Below are 25,842 nucleotides of genomic sequence, written 5' to 3' on the forward strand. Positions count from 1 at the left end.
GGCCGGGCAAAAGGTTTATTTTGCTAGGACGAAATGGAAGTTTAAAACTGCACTACAGGCTACAATGACAGTTCTAGGGCATGTTTTAAAGTGCTACTTTAGTGGGTAGCACAATGAGTGCTGCAGGCCCACTAGTAGCATTTAATTTACAGGCCCTGCATAGGTACATACAGAACCACTTTACTAAGGATGTACAAGTAAATAAAATGTGCCAGTTCGGTGTATTCAAGGGTCACCATAGTTAAGGGAGTGAGCAAATGGACTTTATCGCTGGTTAGCAGGGGCAAAGTGTACAGAGTACCACAGCCAACAAAAAAATCTAGAAAACCGGAGTAGTGAAGGCAAATGTTTGGGTCTTTGCAAGCTTCTTTATACATCCATCTTTTCAACCTTCACTATTTATTCGGGAAAAACAGATTTGCAAAAGCATTTTCTTTCACTGACTCGTGCATTATGGGCCAATGGCTCAGCCCACTTCAGCTAATGACTACATCAGTAGGAGTTATGGCATGCTGCCCCTTCACAAGGAGCACATCCATGCACAGTGTAGTCCCCTTCAGTGCCAGGTACTATTTTGGTAATGTATGCTTTTTTGAGACCAGCCTTTGGCCAACTTTTCTTTAGATTGATATGGGCCCGGCTGCTTCTCTAACAAACTTTTGCACAAGCCATGACAGAACAAAATTACAGTTGCCAAAACCAAAAGGCTGGCTGCCAGCACCACACCTGTTGGCTTTGACATTGCTTGTTTGTAATATGTATATTCTTACATCTTCTCCACTTCCATGTTCCACAAAATCGAACAGGAGGGCAATAATGGGCTAATTGTAACTTTTTATATTTGATATATTTTGTGTATTTTTTATATTTTTGATCTAGAATTGATAGTGGCATATTTGATGAAGGGGGTTCCGTTAGCAAAAAGAAGTTCCTTACAAGAAGTTTATTTAACGAATGTTAAGAGCAAGAGTTTTGCATATCTTTGTAAATGGGTAGAAATTCAGAAGATAAAGATGAATTCAAGTCTCCCACTGCTACTACTACTTCTTTGCACACAGGTAAAGTTACAGAGGACCGTTGCCACTAGTTGCTTGGGAGAGGATTTTCCTGAACATCATGAGGTTGAGTAGTTAATGCTTGTGAGATCAAAGTTAATGTCTTAAGAGATTGCTCTTATGCAAACACTTGATGAGAAAGCATCAATTTTAATGTATTGTATAAAGATGATAACATATCACTAAGGGAGGGTTCTTCCTCATTAGTTGGTAAATGTGAGCCAGTAATTGGAGTGGATTCCAGTAGATCCATCCCCTTTAGTAAATTGACCTCATCCTCAATAATTTGATTGGATTGTGGCCGCTGAAGTTTAGGAACTTGGGAAGACAATTTGGAAATCAAAGGCAGAAATTCACTAGTTATTAGGGAGTGTATAATAAAACTTGATAGACACGTTTTTCATAGTTATGTCAGTGAGTTGTGACAGCCTCTTGTTCTGCATATATGTGAATGTGGTAATTATATCTATGCCAGGCACTTGCTGCAGGTTGTGGGGAGTGCCAGGAGTCACAGAGTTCCTACAGGAATGATTAAGTCTTTGTGTCTGAAAAAAGATGAGTAGTTAAACCTTTCGGCGAGTAAAGCATTTCAGTCGAGGTAGAGAATTTGGACTTAGACAAGTTTGCAGACCTTTTCAATGTTTTGCATCTGCCAAGGTGGATTTTAGAATATCGCTGTGTCATTTTGCAGGTATTTGACCACTAAGGGATGCACACATTGCTATTAAGGACATAGGATACTTGTACAGCGAATTAACAGCCCAGTTCAGTCCAGTGCAGAAAGATGCATGTACACTCAGCTAGGGTTTGACTCTGATTCCTCCTTTGTAGTCGCTTTCCTTTTCCCCTCTTGATTACCACGGCTGACCAAAAGCCACATCCCACTCATACATGGCAGAGCTTCCCTCCACTTTTCAAATTCAAGGCAGCACCTGCCAGCTGTGAAAAGCACTTTTAAGCTCATCGAAAATATGCACAGCATGGTAGGGAAGCCTTAAAGAAAGGTCCACAGAGTTCAGCAGTCACATGCCAGACCCCAAAGGCAGAGGCAGTGGGACACACAAGCACACCCAGCTGCTTCCACAGATGTTTTCCCTGTCTAGGTGGGCTCTGCAAGGAAGTCAATACAGCCTCAGTATCGCTTACCCACAAGATCCTCGTAACCCTCGAAATGAGTACTGCACAAAGGAAGTCTGCACAGTCTACAGTTATAACTACCACTGCCACCATCGAAAGTCAAAAGCCACCTAGAGTTTCTACAGGGAGTATAGAAGAAGGCAATACATGAAAACAACATCTTAGAAGCTTGTGGGGTAAGTTTAAGGCCTTGAGGTCAGTGGAGGAGGCTGGACTGAGCTGCCAACCTGAGTGCCCAGCTGCAGTGTCTTTCTCCGTGTTTTCCTCAGTATAATCCCCGTCTTTGTGCTTATATTCAGCAGAGGATTGAGGTGGATTGGCTACAAGAAAGTGTTGTTGGTGTTAAGTATTCATAGATTAGATGGTTATCTAGTTCATCTGAAAGTGTAGTTATACATATTCATGCCTGCATTAACAACTATTGCGTGTTACACAGCCAGATCTGCAATGGGTGGGTAGAGACAAGTCCACCACTGTTCCAGCAGACCACCCCCATCTCTAAATAATGCTCTTTGATCGCTTCTCAGGAAGGTCATTGCTGTCCTGAAGGCTTGAGGCCATGGATATAAGCACAAGGTGAAATGTATCCAATGGGCAATTTGGTCCTCTATGAGATTAGTTCTGCATGGTTCTAATAATCCATGATTAGATAAGCAGACCAGCTCCAAGGATGGATGGTTGAGGGCGAGTGTGAAGGGTAAGAGAGAGGAGAAAAAGCTTGGCAGAGCTCAGGCAAGTGATACGTTATATGATCAGTTTCTTTTCACAGTTATTCATTGGACTGAAGGAGGATGGGCTTGCGTAATACAGTTAGGTTCAAGGGGTAGGTGTAAAGGAACTAAAATACTATAATCCTTTTTCTTCAAAATAGAATACGTATTTTACACATAAAGGGTCGATAGAAGAAGGGATGCCCAGGGTCTTACAGACTTACGGTTATCTGCCACAGGGACTGAGATAACACTTCTTATCCTAACTGGCTTCTCCCATCAAGAACAGAAGTCATCCAGTTAACATGAGATCCATTCCTATTCCACTGACTTGGAGCTGACCCAAACATTGTTCCACCCTTTTCTGGTTTTTGGTCCGCAAACTGTACTCTGACAAAAGACGACCTACATGAATCAAGCAGCAGACTTTGGCTTCTTGGACAGCCTTCCTCCTCTGCCTGCTCGACAACAGCATAATCCCTTTTGACCATTTTATTGCCATTTCTGTCAGGATAGGAAGATTCATATAATGTTCTAGAAATTCAAGTATAGCATCCATGCGATTGGGCCTTAGCTTCCTGCTACTTTCCACAGGTCTTGATAGTAACTAAGTTGTGCTGGTTTGGACTTTTAAAGGCTCTTTACAGCTACTGCCTATCCTCCACTTTCTGTATCTTGATAGAGCACGCGCACCCTGTGTTGTGGGATACACTAAATACACATCCAGCACCCAAGACCATACACTAGACTAAACTATTGGGTATTTGGAAAGAGCTTCTGGTCTCTTATAATAAAAGAAGGGAAACACACAAATTCTCCAGAGGAGTGCATAGCTGAGTTGGTATCAAGTACCAGGGGACAGGCATCTATCTGAATAAAACAGCCTGGAAATCTTGACCTTAACACTGGAAAATCTAGACCATATGATACTATTGAGGATACTAATGATATGTTAAATAAAAATGTGTCTGTCTCAGAAGGTATACATGACGCACTGTCTTTGTTCTCTAATCTTCCATAGTGCCTCTCATCGCCACAAAAATGAAAACAGGGGAAACAGGGCTAAAAATATAGGCAGAAATGTTTTTCCAATACTTAAGAATGATGCCGAATACAATAAGAATGATGCCCACAGAGGAGGAAAAGCAAAAAGAGAATTGTAGAAAAGAAGAAAAGGCCTACCCATGTGTTCACATAATGTATAGTACAGATGACCAAGCCTTAATGAAGAGAAAACCTTAGGCCTGAGGTGAAGGACCTTAGGTGTCTGACTAGAGGGCTGTATCTCAATCAGTCTCTACCCATGGATCAAGAGGTCTAGATAAACGCATGAGTGAATACATGGGTCTTTATGGATTTCCTGACTCTGTACTTGTTGCAAGTTGGCAAGAGATGTGTTTAGGAGGCATTTGAAAAGGCTTTCAAAGTAGTTAAGAAGGGGCACATTGACAGCCAGAATCAGTGTGAATTTCTGTGAAATATGTAAGAATGGCATGATTTCCTTCTGTTATCATAGGTGGAAAAAGGCTGATTTGCATACTGCTTTTATCTGTGCCAAAAATGAAAGATCAGATTACTATAGAAGATCATACAAGATTAGGTGCTTGGTTTATCAGAGTTGGAGGAGGTCCCATATTCTTAGGCCAAGTGAGGGAAAAGGGAAAAGGAGGACAGGGTTAGTGGACTAAAGACCAGGATACAAATTTTTCGTAATTGAGGCAAAGCCAGTTTGCTGCACCCATTCATGGATGTTGCAGAAGCTGTATGAAACCTTGTTTAGAGTACCATGTTCATCATCATCAACCTTTAGAAAGAACTGAGTATCGTACTAGTACACTTGGTACCCAAACTTACAGGAAACCAAAATGGTTGCCAGAGGCTTCAATAAGCCAGCTCAAGAATTATAAAAGCACTGTATTTTATTTCCCAACTTAGGTATCTGAGCTCTAATGATGCTATCATGGAAACACCGCTTCCAGATTCATATAGTTTAAGAGGTGATTAGTCCCCTGTTTAGCTCCATCACTGACCATGAAGAGAAGGGACATTCTACAAACTAGAGGGATCAAGATAATCCTGTTTACATCTACAACTCAAGCAAAGTGGATCCCAGTATGCAACAACCTTTCTTGATTGATCCCATGGTCCCTTGGGCAGGCTCCTCGTCTCCCTCACCAATTCCTCCTATAGAATTAAATGAAACATGACTCATTAAAATTAGTACTGATCCTGGGGGGTGTGTAGTTAGTATGATGCAGCCCGAAGGTAATTCCTTACCTGCCCAAGAGGACAATGACCAGTCCTGGACTTGGCCAGCATGTGCTCTAGATGCTCATAGGCACAATAGTGGTTAACTTCCCTCTAGTCAACCAAAGCCTATGTTTAACATCTTAGAACTTTGTATGGTTTGTATCAAACTGCCTGTGGAAAGGTTTTCTAGAGGATCAGAATGCATCAGTCATCTGTTTACAGGACTCTTGGTCCTGTGAATCCTTTGTGCTCAATGGCTATTATGTTAATAATAATCCAGCATTATCAACTCCCCAACACATGGAGCCAGTGATAGTCGCTAACAACTATTAACTAAACACAGAGAGACACTTCTAAGAGACAGACAGGAGCAAAACAACAGGTATCACCACAATCTTAACTGGACAGGTCCACAACCCAACACCATGTAACTATTCACCCCCTTACTGCCCTTCTCAAAGCACAGGAGAGTGTCACTGCACTTTGCTCTGCCTGCATCATCAGATAAAATCCCCTGATCCACAGACTGAAACTGATGGAGGGGCAGAGGCTTACACCGCACCCCACACTAACAATAAAGCCTCCAACTCTCCTATCAGATACACCACAGAAAAGACCCAACTTAAGCCACAGTAAGTCTGAATATTGTCAGAACCAACTGAGCAGTATTCCAGGCACACATTTGTCAAACACCCTTTTAACAGATTAGATCTAACCCCAATATTAGCAGTTACAAAGCTTACACATAAAGAAAAGCCCATCAGACAGGTCACCAGACTAAAATCGATAACGAGACAACACCTGGGAATATACCTAACATAATATATAACTCTACCTCACTCTGGCACCACTGCCTTAATCAACTAGCACACTAGATCGACCATCTCAACAAGGACCTAAAAATTATGCTAACTGTTAGAAATTGCCCTTTTTGCACTGTTATCCCCAAACATTTTGCCTCTGACCTACTGTTTTTGACTGTGTGCTGCATTTAATTTTTGCTGGCTTTAGGACTCTGGGCACTTTAACACTGCTGACCAGTGCTAAAGTGCAAGTGCTCCCTGTCTAAATTGTATTGATGATTGGTTTATCCATGATTGGCATCTTTGTTTGACTAGTAAGTTCCTAGTAAAGTGCACCATGTGTGCCCAGGGCCTATATGGCAAATGCTACTAGTGAGCCTGCAGGACTAATTGTGCCATCCATATGAGTAGCCCTGTAAACATGTCTCATACCTGCCTCTCTAGTGTCAGTGTGTGCAGTTGTAAACTGCCATTTCGACCTGGCAAGTGCACCCACTTGCCAAGCCCAAGCCTTAATTTGTATTAACTGTAAGTTACCACTAAGGTATGTCCAAGGTAGCTCCAATGGCAGGGTATAGGAAAGTACCCTGTTTTGGCATAGTCACCCCCACTGCCTGCTATCAGTGTGCTTAGACCGTTCTCACTGGGATCCTGCTAAGCAGGGCCCCAGTGTATGTGCTCTCGCCCTCCAAATTTTATTTGGTTACCTTAGAGTTTTGTGCACTCCACAATTGGCATACTGGTGTCCCCTTATAAACCCCTAGTATATGGTACTTAGGTACCCAGGGCACAGGGACACCAGGGGTCCCCTATGGGCTGCAGCATGTATTATGCCACCCATGGGAGCCCATGCAAAATGTGTCTGCAGGCCTGCCATTGCAGCCTGCATGAAAAGGGGCATGCACCCTTTCATCACAGGTCACTACACTAGGTCACTCTAGGTCACCCCCATGGTAGCCCCTCCCAGCCCAAAGGGCAGGATGCAGGTCCCTGTGTATGAGGGCAACTCTGCATGCGCAAAGGTGTCCCTACAAACTCCAGTTCCAATGCACTGTTCCAATGCACTGGACTTCGTAACTACAGGGAAGCCATTTTACCCATTACGGGCCACGATATCTGTGGTGGATATGACGGTGGTGGGTGTGGGATGGTCCTGAGTCGGGAAGCTGTTGTAGATGTCTGCTACCTTGCGGTGGAAGTAGGTGGAGAGGTTGTTGCAGAGTTCTTGTGAGGGGAGAATGTCCGTGGAGTTCGCTCTGGTGTTGGTCAGTTCACTGATGATTGCAAAGAGCTCTTTGCTGTTGTGTGCGTTGTTATTGATGCGTTCCTGGAAGGCGTTTCTCTTGGTGGTCCTGATGAGTTGGTGGTGTGTGTTTATGGCTTTATTTAAGGCTTTGTGGTTGGTGGGTGTCTTGTTGGTACGCCATTTTCTTTTGAGGTGTCTGCAGTTTTGTTTGGATTCCTTGAGGGTGGGGGTGAACCAATTGGCTTTCATTGATGTGCATCTGTGAGAGGGTTTGTTGATGGGGGCTAAGGTGTTGGCGCAGTCTAAGATCCAGTTGATGAGGTCCTGGGCAGCTGTTTTGAGGTCGTCACGCGAGGGTAAGTTGTTGAGGCTGGTGAGTAGCTGGTCCTTGGTGATCTTGTTCCAGCTCCTGCGGGATGGTAGGTGAGCGAGGTGTCGGTCGAGAGATTTGGTGAAGGTAAAGTGGATACAGTGGTGGTCGGTCCATTGGAGTTTGGTGATGTGGCTAATGGGGATGTGGGTTCCAGCAGCGTCGTGGAGTTGTTGTCATTTGGGTTCTCCAGGTGGAAGTTGAGGTCCCAAAGGAGTATGTAGTCCTTGGAAGCAAGCACGTGGGTGGTGGCGAGGTCAGCGATGGTGTCGCAGAATAAGGGTGGGGGCCCGGCAGCCTGTAGATGAGGGTGCCTGCAGGGTGGTGTTGGGGTTGGTTCCAATCTGGAAGTGGAGGAGTTCCATGTCGGTTGTGGAGTGTTTGGTGCTAGTGGAGAGGTGCAGGCACTTTTTGTGGACAATGGCAATTCCTCCCCAGGTGCGGTTCTTGCGGTCTTTGCGGATGATCTTGTAGCCATCTGGGATGGCGATGTCTGGAGCCGAAGAGGGGTTAAATCAGGTTTCTGTGAGGAATGTGACGTCCGGGGATGTGGTGTCGATGAGGTTCCAGAGTTCAATGGCGTGCCTGGGGATGGAGCGAGTGTTGATCAGGATGCATCTGAGGTTGTGTTCTGCTTTGTGGGTCCTCAGGGTGGGCTTGAGTGACGGGAGCTGGTGAATTTGCAGAGGCGATAGGTGAAGGGTCCCTTGGTGTTACTTGGTGATGCCTGCTTACAGTTGTTGTTTTGTCCTGGGTTGAGTGCGATGAATGTTGCTGACGAGTAGCGGTGAGTAGCGAGAGAAAAGGGGCAGAGGGCAGCCCAGCAGAAGAGCAGAGCTCTCCCACTAGACACTAGGGATGAGGCGCAGGCAAAGCCTGCAGGTGGAAGAGTGCCTCGAAATACTGACCGGGGTCAGAGTTCAGAAACAGACGGGCTTCACTTACTTGTAGAGCTACGTAGTGGCAGAGTAGTTCACTGACCAGGTCAGTGAGGTTGCTACAGACTACAGAGGCCTCAATACAGTCACAAAGACTGATGCTCATCCAATCCCTAGTGAGATAAGCTGATAGATACTCTGGCTGATGCCATGTGTCCTAGCACCTTTGATTTGCCTGCTGGATACTGACAGATCAATTTATCAGAGGATGCCAAACACAAAACAGCATTCTCAACACCTAGTGGGCATTATTACTTCACAGTGATGCTCTTTGGGTTGAGGAATGCCCCTACAACATTTCAAAGATTGGTGAACAAAGTTATCCAAGGCCTGGAAAGCTTTAGTGCAGCTTATCTTGACGACATAGCTTTCTTTAGCTCCACCAGGGAGGATCACCTGGACCACCTTGGAAATGTACTGGAGGCTCTGAAAAAAGCAGGTCTCACTATCAAGGCATCAAAATGCCAGACAGGGTAGGGTAAAGTAGTGTATCTGGGCCACCTGGTAGGTGGAGTTCAGATTCAGCTACTCCAGGACAAAATCTAGACAATCTTGGATTGGGTTGCTTTTACTACTCAGACCCAAGACATAGCATTCTTAGGCCTGACTGGGTACTGTAGGAGGTTCATTGAGAACTATGACTCCATTGAGCCCACTTAAATGACCTCATATCCAAAAGGATGCCCAGGAAAGTTTTATGGACAGCTAACTGCCAAAAGCTTTTGATGACCTGAAACAGGCCATGTGCTCTGCTCCCATTTTAAGAAGCCCTGATTACTTTAAGCAGTTCATTGTACCTGTACAAACAGGTGCTTTTGAGGTAGGGATAGGGGCAGTACTCTCTCAACTAAATGATGAGGGCCAGGACCAACTGTAGAGAAAAGCGTTGGTCAGCCATTGAGAGGGAGGCCTTTGCTGTTGTCTGGGCTAATCTCGGTTTACACTATTGTAGGGTCTATCTCACCCATGAGGTAATATGGGGATTGCCTTGAAATACCTTTTAAGTGTTATTTCCCATTGGGAGCAGATAAAGATGTGGAGTTTGGGGTCTCTGAACTCACAACTTAAAAATACATCTTTTGGTGAAGTTGGTTTTTGAATTGTAATTTTGAAAATGCCATTTTTAGAAAGTGGGCATTTTCTTGCTTAACCATTCTGTGCCTCTGCCTGTCTGCTGAATGCACGTCTGGGTCAAGATGACAGTTGGGCTGTTTGTGCATTCATTCTAGACAGTCAAGCAAAGGGAGCTGAGGTGTGTCCTGCATATCCTGATGAGCAATCACCAGGCTGCTGGGTCTTTCGGAGCTAGAGTGGTGGGAGAAGCTGACACTTGCACCTGAATAGAGCTGTGCATGTCCTCACACAAAGCAGTCTCCAACCCCCCTGGAGTGTGTCTGGGGCCAGGGCAGGGAAAGGCAGGGTCTTGTGCACTATAAAGACTTCTCTTTGAAGTTTGAATACTTCAAAGATAGAAATGGGTGTAAATACTAGAACTCTGACATCACATAGCTAGAATCCTTCTGCACTGAGGAAATTCTGCTGGGAAGAAGAGCTGGATGCTGTAGAATAACTGCCGCTCTGCCTGTTGCTTTGGGGTGCTGGCCTGCTGGTTACTGCTTCTGTCCCGGATTGAAAGGACTGGACTTGGCTTTCTACATCCTGCTTGGAAAGGTTCTCCAAGAGATTGGACTGAGCTTGCCTCCTGTTAAGAACTCTCAGGGACATCAAAGATTTCACCTTGCTGAGAGTCCTGACTCGCCAAGTGGTGTCAAATCTGGTTCCTAGGTCCTTGGGAGTGAGTTCTGGTGCAACAAGGAAGAAACTAGTGCATGGACTTCCAGGACAGCTTTGGAACCTCTGCCATTTTCTGGCCCTGCGCCGCTGCGTGCACCGGAGCAGTGGTACCTTCTGAGTGCAACAATTGCAACCAACAGCGCATGCCAGATGCCGCCACAATGCCTCCAAAGTCCCACCACAGTATGAGTCCAGAGTGCCCTGTCACCGTAGTCTGTGGCACCGGACTCCGCAGCAGCACCTGTGGCCCCCATGGTGTGATTGGGACCCCGCGAAGTCGATGCCTCGTGTCTTGACCTGCTGCATTAATCAACCCCGCCTTGTCGCAAGGAACAGACGCCTTGCCTCCAACGCTGCATCACCTCCTCTGCAACCTTAAGGAACTAGCGCTTCACCTCCCCTGCCTAGCAGTAAGGAACCGATGCCCTTGTGGCAATAAGAAGCCGATGCCTCACCTGCTCCAGCGATACCTCACCTCCCCGTCTGCAACCTCTTCTTTCCTCATCGTTTTCCAAGGTACTGTAACTGGGGTCTACACAACACCATGGCTGGCTGCACTCCATCTCAGGTAGCGCCATACTGCTGGAAGCGACTTCATCAAGCCAGTTGGAACTATTATGTTTCTAAGTACTATACTACATTTAATCTTTAGAAATTCATATCTTTACTTGTGTGTGATGGATTTTTGTTGTTTGGTCTTGTTTTGCTCAGAATAATATTGGCTATTTTTCTAAACTGGTGTGGGGTACTTTTGTGGTGCTTTCATTGTGTTACCGTGTGTGGCTACAAATACTATAAACATTGCCTCAGAGATAAGCCTAAATGCTTCTGCTAAGCTACCAAGGGGGTGAACAGGGATTATCTTAGCTGTGTGACTCCCTTACCCTGACTAGAGTGAGGGTTCCTACTTGGACAGGATGCAACCCACTAACAACTAGAAACCCCATTTTTAACAATAACCAATCTGAATGTAGCCTTAATGACTTAGATAAAGATAAGAACACACCACAGGTTACCACACGCATGTTCAGAATGCTACAGGTCAGAGCCAAACCAAAACATTGGTTTAGAGACAACAGGTCAATTAATGGGGATGAACTAACTTCTTTCTGCCAAAGAATCCTTTCACCCCCAGGGGAACTACAAAGTGTCTGAGATACAAAAGAACACTACAATAATAAAATGTCAGATATTATTGAGAAAGTAGCATTCTCTTTGTCTCCTAAAACAAAGAAACAAACCACTCATCCCTGGTACAACCAATACCTTAACTCAGAGAGAAGGAGACTCAGACTCCTTGAGGGAATGTGGAGGCAAAAACCCTCCATTTCACATCAAAACAGCCAAGGGGAATAAAAAGCACATACAAAAATATCATAGGGAATGCCAAAACATCTTTCTTGAGGTCCCAACTAAACAGTGGGAAATACAGGCATGGTAAATTATCCAACAGCAAACAGGATCATACAACCCCTCTGTGATCACTAACACATTCACTGAAAAATGTGGTCTTTTTGACCTTCTTTAAGGAGAAAATAACGGAAATTGGAAAATCTATTGTGACCAGTGCTCAAATGATACACAAGCCCCACATCAACTCACATCACACACTACAAGATTCTATAACAATTGGCAAAACTCGAACCTACCTTAGGAATCCTGATTGAGGATGAGAAATGCAAGGTAATAGCATCTATAAAACCAACAACACACTTCAATGATCCAGTCCTCTCTAAGTCAGAAAGCTATCAACTATCTTATCACACCCATTTGGAGGAAAATCATAAATGCATCATTAACCCAAGGAACTATCACAGAGTGTCCAGTGTCAAACATCCCTTTCCCGGCAAAACTGCTGAAAAAATGTGTCCACAACCAACTACGCCAACACATTGAACAGTTCAATCTTCTGTAAAAAATATAATCTGGTTTTAAACCAGGTCACATAACAGAATTGCCCCTACCAAACATCATAGACGACTCACTCAACACTCTTGACCACAGTGACTCCTGCCTTCGTATCCTACTTGACTTGTCAACAGTGTTCAACACAGTCAACCAAGACCGCCTGTTAGAGTTGCTTCAAAGCAGAATGGGTCCATCTGGCACCATTTACATTTGGTTCACCTCCTTGTTACAAAACTGCCAACAACAAGTCAACTGCTTAACTTAACTCACTCTCTAATGCATCCCCAATCAGAATGGGAGCCATGCGAGGATCAACCATCTCCCCTACTCTCTTCAACCTATACGTGGAACTGCTGATGGAGGTTCTTAAATAAGTGAACCTGTAATACCACATGTATGCAGATAACACCCAGCTATACCTGAAAGTCTCCTCACAGAAAGATATCATTTGACTTAGTGACACATTGGGGAAAACACAATCCTGGGTGGCAAGTAACCACCTTAGTCTAAATACTGTGATTTCAACTCTTCTGCTCTCCCCTCAGTTCTCTCCCGATATAAGATTTGGTTTAAATACCTTGATGTCTTCAATTGTAAATCATTGAATAAATGAAATCCCTTGGGATCAACCAACCTTAACATGCAAACACATAAACTCATCCACACAAAGTGCATTTCTCCAAATCAACCTCCACAGGTCAGACATTAGTAATATCCACACTGGATTACGGAAGTGTATAACTTTAATGGGTTTACCACAAATCTAGCATGGTTCCAATCAAAGCAACCCTGAAAGCTGCAGTGAGATTGGTAACCGGAACAAGGTATTCCATTCACATCACCCCCTCTCTAAATTCTCACCAATGACTCCCTGTAAAAGCTAGGATCTAGTTGAAGATAGCATTAATGACCCACAAATCTTTGCACCATGATGAACCTAGATACAGGATAATAAATGTAAGATCTCAAAAGGCAGCCACTCTCTGCAAAGTGTTGATTCCATCCTGCTGGAACCCCCAAGATTTCGAAAAAAGAAAAGCTTTGACTGAGAATATGGAATGTTTCCCAACGAAGATTTAGTCCAATTTATTGAAAAGTACCCTCAAAATAGAGATCAAGAGATTCCTACAACCTAGATTTCTAACCTAAAACATACAAGTTAGCTGGACTCCGAGACCACCTCACACCCGACCAAATCCACCAAGTTGCTGACACTACACCACAACGCCAGTAAGGCTTTCCTTTGGGCACTGAACATTTTGTTCTGGTGCACTATGCTTAGTGCTATGGAATACTATTTGACATGTAACGGCATGCTTAACCCAACTTTTGTTTCCAGTTGCTCATGTCCTTATGTTATGATGACTTTACATCATGCAAAATGTTTTCTGGTCTTTTCTCTGTGAATAGTTTTGGTATTACAAAGGTTTGCCTTAAGCTCGTCATATAAGTATTAGGCTGGATTTACAACTAGCATGTTATGATAAGGTGGCCTCTATGGCATTGTTAAATATATACATTCCTTCAGATAAAAGGCTTAATAAAGAGCTGCTAAACATTTTGGTTGCCAATGCAGCTGTAGCACAGAATGAAACAATGGACTGCTTTATGATAATTGGGGTTTAAAGGTAAAGGATTCACACTGAATAATTGATTTGATGGTACAAAGATAGACTGGATTATTTCTGGAGCAGTGTTTCCCCATAAATACAGATTAAATCAGGATGGTGTACTGTTGCTGGATAAGTTGAGAGAAATGAGGTCAATGCACTCTGGAGCTTCTGAGCCTAAAACCTTAGCTCAAGGAATGCTTGAATTGGTTGTCTCAGTCAACAAGACTCTCTTTGCATTAGCAGTGGAGTAAATTAGATGATATCTTAAGCTACGATGTGCTGTTTTGAATGGTACCACAAGTATTGTTTTAGAGCCTTCTGGCCTCTAAATGTCTGGTGTATTTTTTGATTTCTTTAGTTTTTTTTAAAAGAAGCTGTTGCTGAAATGTTTTTAAAATACCTTCATGCTTCCTCGTAGCAGCAGGGGTGAAAAGGCTCTGAACATGCACTCCTTTCCAGCACTTTGGGCGTCTCCTGACCTGAGGGCCCTGATGCAGAAGCATCCAATGGTCCTCAAGGCAGACCACCCACCCTGCTGCATTCAACAATCTCCCATGGTCTTCGGCACTTGCAGGGTAACTTTGGGTCCTGCAGATGCCTGGGGTATTCCTTTTAGGGTACCAACCAACCGGACCAAACCGCAAGTGCATCCGCAAGTGCATTTTCCTTCAAGGTTCTCAGCACATTCACACTCCACTGTCCAACAGAAGTCCATGAAGTACATGTCTAGTGTCTTTCTCCTCCAGAATAGGGTTAATGGCCAAGCCAGTCTGTCCTTCCTCTCTTTTTCCATTTTTCTCAGAGTCTCTGAGCTTATGCAAGGGTTTAAAAGTGGACTTGGAGAGTTCTAGAATGTGGGCGTCTGTTCCCAACCTAAAGAGACCACTTCTCTACCCCTTAACTGTCATTTCCTGGGAACTAACCATAGAGTGGCCAACTCCCCTGCATGGCACACTGGGACTTTGAAAATGGCTGAATCAGCTAAGGGGCTGGAAGATCTCTTCTCTGAGCCAAAACTTGTTTCTTCTCTCCAAGACCTCAGATGGAAAGCCTGTTGTGTCTGGGCCCAAAGTTCTATCTGTTGTCTCTTTGTCTGTGTGAGAACAACATTCTCAGGCTGGTCAGAGGGAGAAGCAGCTCGTCACATATGTAGATTTCTCCCCGTCCCTTTCCATTCCCAGAAGACAAATCCTTCCAAATGGTTAGGGAGACAATGGTAGAAAGGTCAGCTGGCCAGCAAAATAATTCAATTGATCCACCAGCCTAGTTCAAACCCCAAATATCATTAGAGCTGGCTCAGGGAAACATTGCAAAAGTCAAAACAGATAAAAGAGCGCAAGCACAAATAGGCCCAAAGGGATATCATATGTTTACTAGAGACCCAGGAAAATATAGCAACAGACACATCAGTGGCTTTTCTATGTTGAGCCAATCCTTTCTCACCCAAAGCGTTCTGTTATGTTAATAAGTATGTAAGCATGTGTTTAACAATAAGGTGCACTGGTGCTATGTACTGCCACATATCCATGTTTATGCAAATCTGTTTTTAAGAATTTCTTGAAAGTCAGATGAGTATCAGTCGCACTTGTTTGGACAGGGCGAGCATTCCACATGTGTGATGAAAAAAGGGGAGGCCTCCTTGTCTCACCCTGTTAAATGTGGTTAGTAGGAACATGGATGAAGAATGCACATTTTGAGATGGAATATGAGTCTGAATGAGATCTTTAACCAGTTTTGTACGGGGACAATAGGTGGCTTCATGACAAATCATAAGAACTTTAAATTTGATTCTTTTCTCAGTTGCTAGATAATGTAAGTGGTAATAGGAAATGAGATCGATGAACTTCGAGGCAAGTTGGTCAAAACTGTTGCAGCCATAGTTAGAAATATCTGAAAGATAAGAATTTATGTATTCCATACTTTGGAAGGACTAAATACAAAGAGTCACAAAAATCCAACTGCAAAACCACTGCTGCTTTTATTACTGAACATCTATGAAAATAAGTTATAAATAAACCTTTCTCATTTGCCTCAGGTGAAGAGAACAAGAGGAGGCCAATTTTACAGATTGTTTAGAACAGTTAAGTTTAATGACAATATGAACCCAATATTGCAGAGAGTATTAGGTGTTCAACCAGTCACTACCGATGTTGCCCCCCTCTGTGTTATCGAGACTGACCGAGGGCCTCCCATATTCATAAGCTCCATCTTATAGGAGTTTAATGTTAGGTAGTTCTTGCTCATCTAAGTAGCAACTGTGCTCATACAGTTAGTAAATACAGTTTGTGGTGGATATAACTCGCTATTCCAGTGGAGTAACCTATACAGTGAATAAAGTGGGGTTCAGAGATTACCCTTGTGGAATCCCACAACCCAGTTTAGCATCTTTGCACATGAAAGGAAGCAGAGAAACTGCTTAACTGTGGTTGGGCACAAAGGACTTCTGTGCTTGACCTTTTATGCCAATTTCTCTTGGTTGTGTATTGAGAACAGACTGGCATATCAAGTCTAAAGCTGTGGCTAGATCCAGCATGATTAGGGCAGCTATTCCTTTATCCCCATGCACATACAACTTATTCATCAAAACTCATAGTGCCGTCTCTGTTTCGTGATATGCCCCAAAGCCTGTCTGATAGTCATCTAAGCTTTTATGGTCCATAATAAAGTGGGACAGTTAGAGATTTTCCATCTTCTCTGCAGCTTTCTGCTTAAAAGGCTGTGTTCCATTGGATCTGCCAAAGTTTTCAGTGACGCTAGTCTGACTGTAGCTCTTTTCCAGTCCATAGGTACTATTCCGGTTTGGATGGAACAATTAATCATGCTGATCAAACTAGGAGCTATAGTTCTCATGGTCAGATGGAAAATTTTAGCAGGACATGGATTTTGAGATCCGAATTTCACCTTTTTGGCCATCTTGTGTATTTACTCTACTGAATTTCCTAATGAATAACCTGTTGGGAGTGCGCTATCGTCAGAGGACAACTTTGTTTTTATAAAGTTATAAGTAACTGCCTGTCCAGCCGGGAAGGCATCACCACTGCAGATAGAAGCAGGTCTGTGTGACTTAATGGATCGTCACATTTTGAGCAGCAGGTTGGGACACTTTCAGCAAACACAGTAATTTTACATTGAATTTGCCTACTGAGGTAACTAACTCTGTTTTAATATTTTGCTTGGCTCCAGCAACCCACTTGGGACAATATTATCAAATGTGCAGGACTACCTGAACCAGGATGCACTTCGCATCTCACTTTAGAGGCTGCCTAGGGCAGAACTGGTACTGGTACTTAACAGAGTAATCAGGTGCCTGCAATTAAATCAGTTGAGCAGCCATGCACTCGGTCTTTGAACAAGGGAGATGTCTGGAACGCTTTCAGCATTGGCTGCACCTAGTGAGGTGAAATACTACAGACTACATTTCTCTGCTGTGAAGGGATGAACCTAGAAACACATTTCCAGAGATGAATGAAAATATAAGGCCTGGAATAATGAAAATGCTAGAAGAATTCTCTGTAAGTTGCTGGCTTTGCCATATTCCCTAATAAATAACCTGTTGGGAGCGCGCTTTCGTCAAAGAACAACTTAGTTTGTATATATATATATATATATATATATATATATATACACATTTATATATATATATATATATATATATATATATATGGGTATATATATGTATGTATATATATATATATATATATATATATATGCTACAAATGGTCTGAACAAACTTTCGGTCAGCGCACCAAGCAGCCGGTGCTGGTGACGAAGGACACCACCCTCGAAGCAACACTTGTAGCAAAAAGTAATTTACTGCACTCCAGAAGGTCCCAACACAATCTATTTGAGTGTTTCCGCAACCACCAATGCGTTTAAACTCATTGATAGTCTTGCTCTCTGTCAGTGAGTCCTTCTACTATTCTCATTAAATAGTGGAGAGTCTGTTTTGCCCCTAATGAGGCATTCTGGAATTTGTAACAAAACATGATGGTTATAAGCACATAACGTATTCTTAAGTTGAGCTGAAACCACTAACCATTGATGCTTAACACTATGTTATTCACATTATGACCAGACCCTGCTGGTACTCCTTAATTGATGTCTCTAGGTGATTGTATCTGATCTTGTTAAACTTCAAATTGTTCACACATTGATATCTATTCAACAAAAGACAGTTCTTAGTGCGCTTGATCAACCAGTGTTGGCTAAGTGCCAGTTGGATATTGTGCTAGGTATTATCCCGTTTCCTTGATTCCTTTGAGTGTCGCAAAAAAGACTCAGCTAAGTGCTTATAAATATTACAGTTATGATCTTAAACGAGGAGACAACATGTTATCAACCATTCACCATCAATTACAAATCACTTACATCAGTGAGTGCCAATCAGTTATAAATCTTAGACATATTTGTGTATTTTCTGAGCTGACTAGTGGCCCAGGTACTTCCATATTGATATTGTACGATTGATGGTAATAACATTTAATCAGCTGGTTCCTATACCTCTGTCTTGGTCCGGAGTTGAATTATATATTTACTCTCAAGTTGTCGCAGCTTCAAAGTCTTATCTCCACCACGTTAATTTTTACTGACCAGAGCCAGGCCAAAAAATTTCAGGCTTCTCCAGTCTGTGGTGTGATGATTGTTATGATGTTTCACTACTGCGTAGCTTTGATCCTGATGTTGTATTTTCCTAATGTGTTCCAATATTCTCTTTTTCAAAGGACAAATTATGCTGTCTATATATTGTACATTTGCATTCAACCAAGTACACAATAAACTGGCTACTGCATGTTATTCTCTGTGAGATACAAATATCTTTCCCCTTATAGTACTTAAAGGTTTTAACATTTCTGGCTATTAAACATGCCTTACAATTGTTGCATTTATAAAAGCCTGTAGATCCTTTGTCCTGCCAGTTTCTTGTTGGTTGTGTAGTAAAGTGACTTTTCACCAACATGCCTTTTTATCAAACATGATATTCTGTACATTACTTGTGGTCTCATCCCTATTATTGGTGCAATATCATTATCACTCCTCAATATTTTCCAATGTTTTTTAATATGTTCACAATTTCTTTGCTGTCTTTGCTATAGGTGAGTATTAGACAAGGACCTTCCTTTTCTGCCTGTGGAGTAATAGGTGTCCTATCAGAGTTTGATGACAATTTTTTCCTCTTTCTCAGCTCCTAGTTCGATATGAGTTCTAGGGTATCCTCTCCAAAGGAATCGTTGTTTCACATTTAAAAATTGAGTTTCCATCTCACTATAATTTGAACAGTTTCTTCTAGTTCTTAAAAATTCTCTGAATGGGATGCTTTTAAGTAGTGGTTTCAAGTGGAAACTTGTCCCATGTAAGATGCTGTTTGTATCAGTTTCTTTTCTATACATGGTTCTATCTAGTTGGTTGTTCTCCACATAGACTCTGATATCTAGAAAGTATATTTGTGTAGCATTTATGTTAAAAGTGAACTGGAGACCACAATCGTTTCAATTCAACTTAGGGAAATATGCAAATTCTTCGTCTGAGCCAGTCCATATAATAAATAGATCGTTTATGTAGCGCAGCCATAAAGTAATCTTGTTGAGATGTTCTTGATAATCATCTTGCAAGGCCACTTCTCTCTTCCACCACCCCACAGTGAGGTTTGCATAGCTTAGAGACAGAGAAATGCCCATGGTGGTTCCACGCAACTGTTTATAGATTTGATGATTGAATAGAAAGACATTATTTTGAAGACACATTTCTACCACCTCTAAGAGCATCATTGAATATTTGGTCTCCTATATATTCCTTTGTCTCAGAAAATATCCCAGGGCTTGTAGACCTATGTCATGTTGAATTGACGTACATAGTGACACCATGTCTATAGTAACTAGAAGGTCACTGGGTTGCCACATTATGTCTGATATGGCCCTTAGCTCCTACATCAACGACACCAGAGATTTCCTAAGTGGAGTTACCATTGGGGCAAAATAGAAATCCACATACTTTGAAATATTTTTGAACACTGAATCACAACCCGAAACAATAGATCTCCCTAGGGGATTTTTTTATGTTTTGTGGATTTAGGGAGGAAATATATAGTAGGCATAATGGGATGCTCCTGTTTCAGAAACTTGAATTCCTCTTCATTAATCAGTAAGTCTTCATGCCAGCTCTTTACTTTGATGTTAACATTATATAATATCGCATTGATTGGCACCTTTTGATGAATCTTCATGAACTTTTTGAATAAAATACGACGCTCACTACAGCGTCTGTCTGGAAAGTTTCGGGGTGATCCGTCAATGGGAAGCTGAGAAAAAGTGGGGGTCCCAAAACTTGTTTTTCCCGTTAAATTTTCCATAGAGATTTTGAACAGCAGTGGCACCAAAACTACTGGACGTTAATACATCAAATTTGGCAGAAAGGTAGCTGTTGGTCCACAAAGCATCCTTTTTAGTTATTTGGTGTAACTGTGTTCAGTAGTTTTAGAGAAATTAAAGAAAATCCAAATTTGTATATAGGGACACAAAGGATTTGCAACTCCTCCCAGTCTTGTGCTGAGATCTCATTGGCTGTGCACACTTCAGAAAGGAAGTGTTGGCAAGCCATGTTGGGACTCGGCTTCAGCTGAGTCCCACAAAAAAAGTTTTAAAAAAAGGGGGGCCAGGGTAGGGACACCATGATCTCTTAGTTCTGGTGCTGGGGTCCCAGAGGGCACCCCCAGAGCCAAAAAGCATTGTTTTTTAAAATTCTCAGCAGGAGTCACATCAGATCTGCTGTTTTTTCCCGAGGACATTATATTTTGAATGCGGGGAGCCCTCCGGCCCCCCACCACCAACCCAGAGACCATCACCTCCCAGGGCAAATATTCAAATTGAATGTGCATGCCCCCCCCCACCCCCACAGCCCTGGGGACTGTCACCTTTCCAGGGCACATATTCAAATCAAATGCATGGGGGCTGCTTGAATCCCCCCCGCAACCCGGGGACAATCATCTCCTCCAGGGTGAATATGAAAAAAAGGAAAGGGGGACAATTTTAGACCCCGGCAGCCCTGGTAACCACCACTAAAATGCAGAGTTGGAGTGGAGTTGCACGCCCCGCCCCCTGAGGAGCCACAGATGACCTAGGCGACCACACACACCCAGGGCCGGCTCCTGCTATGTCCTGGGGGGAGGGGGGCACCCAGCTCACATGTCCGGGACCCAGGGGATGGGGTCCCCGGGGCCGAGATCGGCTCTTGGGGGGGGGGGGGGCACACGGCCCACCTCCCAAACAAAAAAAAGAATTAGGTCACGCCCCAGGGTATGGGGTCACCAGGGCCGTGATTGGCCTTGGGAGGGGGGCTGCGTGCCCACTCTCACACATTCCCTCGGAAACAGAATAATAAATGCACCAAAAAAGTCAATAGCGTAAAGTGAGAAAAAATTATTCCTGTGGACTAGTTGCAGAGAGAGGCTAATTTACATAAGTAAGCGATTGAGGAGAGCTGAACCAAATTCCACTCTGTTTATACTGTAAGCAATATGTCTTGCAGACACCTGGACTGTAATCCCAGACCCAAAAAGTTACCCTGGGCATATTTTTATAAGTAGATTGTTTCAAAAGTGTCTAGTGGTATCAGTGTGCTCACTGTTGTAGAGCAGAAAAAGACCCTCCCTCACCCTCATTTTGTTAGCCCCTTTTTAGGTCAAGTGTAAGCGTACGACCTCTTGTATACTTTAGTATACTTAATATGGGCTCTTAGCGATTCCATTTGCTCGTTTCAGTGTCATTTAAAAATCCTTCCTTGCTAGTGGCCAATTATGCCTCTTTGTCCCACCTTTTTTCTCTTTGGGAGCTGCTTGCTAAGCCACGGCGCAGCCATTGGAGGAGGGGGCGGAGTAGAAAAAGGGCTGTCTGCAGGCTTGTCTTTTTTTTTAGTGGCTGTCTTCAATATGTTCACACCTTGCAGCAGGTCAATAAGCTTGCAAAATACTGCCATGGCTTAACAACAGAAACAGGAAGAATGTTACCTGCCCCTTGCCATTATGCATGTAAGAATAAACAGCTGACAGGAGAAATGTTGCAAAAATGAAACCAACTCACTGAGTAACTAAGAGTGACTCGGTGCGCAGGCCTGCCTCAGACATGCTCTGGAAAGTCAGGGAAGGGATTTTCTGAACGGAGCTGCTTTTACCCACAGCAGTGAAACTCAACATGCAAATATATTCATCAATACACAAACATTTGTGAGCCAGCTCTGAACGTTGTCTCCCGCACAGTCAGCAACTTGGCAATTATCTATCTTTATCTATGTTTATTTCTCTTGTTATTCCTCAGTGGCTGTCTTGTGTCTTTTTTTGGGAACTGTGTTAGCCAGCCAGCAACCCTGATGGTGGGGTGGTGAAAGTGGTATTCTATTGGAATTAAAATGGCAGATTTAAATCAGGATGCTAAATGGCAAAATTTTCATTTTTTACTGCAGACAGAGAAAAAGGGTGAATGGAAGTGCTTTAGTTATATGAAGGGCCCTGGAATTATGTGACAGAGAAATACCAACATATTATGAGGCAGGGTGACCAATTTATGTGGCAAGAAACATCCAGTTATTATTTTTTTTTAGGACCTGTGCCCTGAATACTGGCATTGAGCAGTGCAGGAGCCAGGCAGAGGGCGGTGGTTGAACGTGTCATGTGAGTCATGTAACCTGTCTGTGACCTTCGGAACATATTTCTATGTTCATACTGTGTCTCTACAGCACTTAGGAACCTGACTGCAAGGATAACTGCCTAAGGTTGGGCTACATCAGGCTGTCTAATGCCCCTTCTGACGTCTTTTTGTGATGCACAGGCTGTCCACTTTTTTACTTCATTGTGCCATTTCAATCATTTGCACTCTTTCAGCTCATAGATCTCTATTTATTTTTGCAGAATGGGTGAAAGGTAAAACAAATCTACTAGTCACTCTATAACCCTTGGTCTTCATGAAAGGACCCAGCAGACATGCCCCTGGAGTTTTCAAAATACCCCTGTCTTTGGCATCCTTGATACAAATCCACCCCGTGTTTAGTTCTAGACAACTCCACACCATATCAAAAAAGTAAGCTCAAGAGTGCGGCATCTGGGACATTCTGCATCTGCCTCAGGTGCATACAGTTAATCCTCTTAGGGCTTATATACACCCTTTGTAGGTGGTACTATTATATATGTTTGAAGCTCAGGGATAATTGGGGGGCCAGATTCTGCACTTCTTTGCTCAGCGAGAATCCCATATCCTCCCCTCACTTAGTATGCAGTGTTTCCAGGGCAGTTTTAGATTGTGATATGTGGGACTGGTATAATAATGCTACCACTCTGTGCCTTACATTGATGAATATAAACAACTGCAAATATGGGGTCTCTAGTTGTCAGGGGTATGTTTCTCAGTCCAAGTAGGAATCACGCCTCTAGTCAGGGTAAGTCAGATACATACTAAAGGATAACCTGTGGTCACCCTCTAGTAGCTTGGCACAGAGTAGTCCGGCATATCTAAAGAGGCAATGTGTAAAGCATTTGTGTAACACACACTCACACACAACAGCACAGTGAAAAAAACACAAAAATACATCACACCAGGTTTGAAAAATAGATTATGATTTTATAAATAATTCAAGACCAAAACAACAACAATTCAATGAGGAAAAGTCAAGTTATGAATTTCTAAAGAATAAAAAAGAGTTTTAGCACTTAAAAGCAATGAGCGCCAATGGAGGTTGTCTGGTTGTGCCGGCTCGGGGAAAAGTCATCAGTGCAGGCTGGGGACAAGAGCCAAGCAGGCCCAGTGAACAGAGTATCTTGATCCAGGTTGCAACAGTGAGATGCAGGGAATTGATGAAAGATGTGTCAAGTGATGCGTGAACGCTGGGCTCGCAGTCGAGGTGAATTGTTGATTTTCCTCACACAGATGTGGCAATGTGTTGGATTAAGCACCAAGCCACAATGCATTAGTACTGAAGTGCGATGCAACAGGTTTTTCTGTAGAGTGGAGGGGATGCGCCAATCTCTCTGAGCTGCTGTGACTGTGAATCGCTGTTCTGAGCATTGGGCTCTCAAAGCGATACGTTGATGCTGACAGTGATGCGCCTTTTCTGATCCCGCAACAGGGTCGATGCTCCAAGCAGACTGAAGATGTGTTGATTTCTCTGATTAAACTATATGAGTCCACTTCCAGTAAACCAGGCACAGGAGCAGGGGTAGAGACGTTGATATCCCTAAGTCTCTAGCAACAGGAGGCAAGCCCTTAGAGATCACTTTGTGCTGCAAGGCAGTGTCCAACTCTCCCTCAGCAGGGTAAGAAAGCAGCAGGGCAGTACAGCAGAAAAACAGTCCTTCCAGGTCAGCAGTCCAGCAGAGTAACAGTTCCTGATGCAGCACAGCAATACTTCTGACTGAGTCCAGTTGTAGGCCCACAAGTGTCTGGTTAGGTGGGGTCAGAGACCCTGTACTTGTATCCATTTGCGCCTTTGAAGTGGGCATGTCTACAAAGAAGGGTCTTTGAAATGCATAGAGACATTTTCTCCTAGCCCTGGCTCCAGACTATTCAGTAGGAGGTAATTAGCCCTTTGTGTGGGGACATGCACTGCCTATTTAGGTGTGACAGCCCCTATTCTTCCTGTGTTTTTGGCTGTCTAGAGGGAATGCACGAAGTGTAGCTGTCACCCACCCCAGACGTGTATTGGAGAAAGGCTGCAGGCACACATAGCTGTAAAGCAGAGAAATGTTTACTTTCTAAAAGTGGCATTTCTAAAATAGTAATGTTAAACCCAACTTTACTAGTAAAGAGGATTTATCATTACCATTCCAATGATATGAAACATGATATAGTTACTCCACCTCAATCAGGAATAACAGCTTAAAAGTGTAATAAGGAATTCCCAACATTAACCTTTGAGAGTAGTAGGCCTCACAGTAGCAAAAAATGTATTTGGTTATTTTTCACTACTAGGACATGCAAATCTTAAAAGTACATGTCTAACCGTTTACTTACACAACACCCTGCCCCTATGGGCTACCAAGGTGGCTTATGGTGACTTATGTGTAATAAAAGGGAAGGTTAAGGTTTGGTAAGAGGTTATAAATGCCAAGTCGACATGGCAGTCAAACTGCACGCACAGGCCTCGCAGTGGTAGGCCTGAGACATGTTTAAAGGGCTACTTAGAGGGTGGCGCAATCAGCGCTGCAGTGCCGCTAGTAGCATTTAATTTACAGGCGCGGGGCACATGTAGAGCACTTTACTAGAGACTTATAAATAAATTAAAATGCCATTTGTCGACAAGCCAGTGTTACCACATTTTAAGGAGAGAGCACTTTAACACTGGTTAGTAGTGGTAAAGTGCAGTGTACATAAGCCAACAAAAACAAGGTCAGAAAAAGAGGAGGAGGAAAGCAAAATGTTTGGGGTGACCTTTCAGAGAGGGCCATTTGCCAACACTTACCTGGACAAGTGTGCTGTACAGGCCCCAACATAGTGGCCACCACTGCCCCATACATCAGAAAGTGAGTGTCCGAGATAGGATATGTAGTTCTCAATTCTGAAAAATCCACAGTGTTGCCTTCTATGAAAATATTTCCAACCATAACAACTCCCCTCTCATTGCACTCTTTTATGCTAGCCCAGTTTCTTAACATTTAGACCTCTGGCACCGATTCCAATATGGCATTTCATGAGGCATAGGTTGGATTGCACTTCCGCATCCTTCAGATATGATGGAAAATCATCCGCATTGTAACTTTACTCTTTGGGATGGGCGGCCGCAACAGCATTCACCCTTATGTAGCAAGTTAACACTTCCACAGAAATGACGTATAAGTAGCTGCGTCACAAGGATATTCTTTTGTAATGGGTGGCCGCCACAGCATACGCCACGATGAAGCGAGTTTCGCATCCCACACTGGCATAAGCAGTAACACAGGTGAGCTCCTAATTTTGCACGTCGGTCACCCCTTTGATCTTGTGCACATTTCACCTCTGGTTTTACTTTAGCACTTTTTGTGTCAGCACCCGATACACGGTT

The 25,842-nt window shown here is 43.3% G+C and overlaps 1 protein-coding gene across 3 annotated transcripts in view; it reads left to right on the forward strand.

Annotated features, from left to right (window-relative positions):
* The window catches only part of SMOC1 (SPARC related modular calcium binding 1), a 613,105-nt gene that overhangs the window by 134,786 nt on the left and 452,477 nt on the right, over nt 1-25,842 (forward strand). The window lies entirely within an intron of this gene.

Source organism: Pleurodeles waltl, chromosome 9, assembly GCF_031143425.1.
Source record: "Pleurodeles waltl isolate 20211129_DDA chromosome 9, aPleWal1.hap1.20221129, whole genome shotgun sequence".
Classification (NCBI taxonomy): Eukaryota; Metazoa; Chordata; class Amphibia; order Caudata; family Salamandridae; genus Pleurodeles; species Pleurodeles waltl.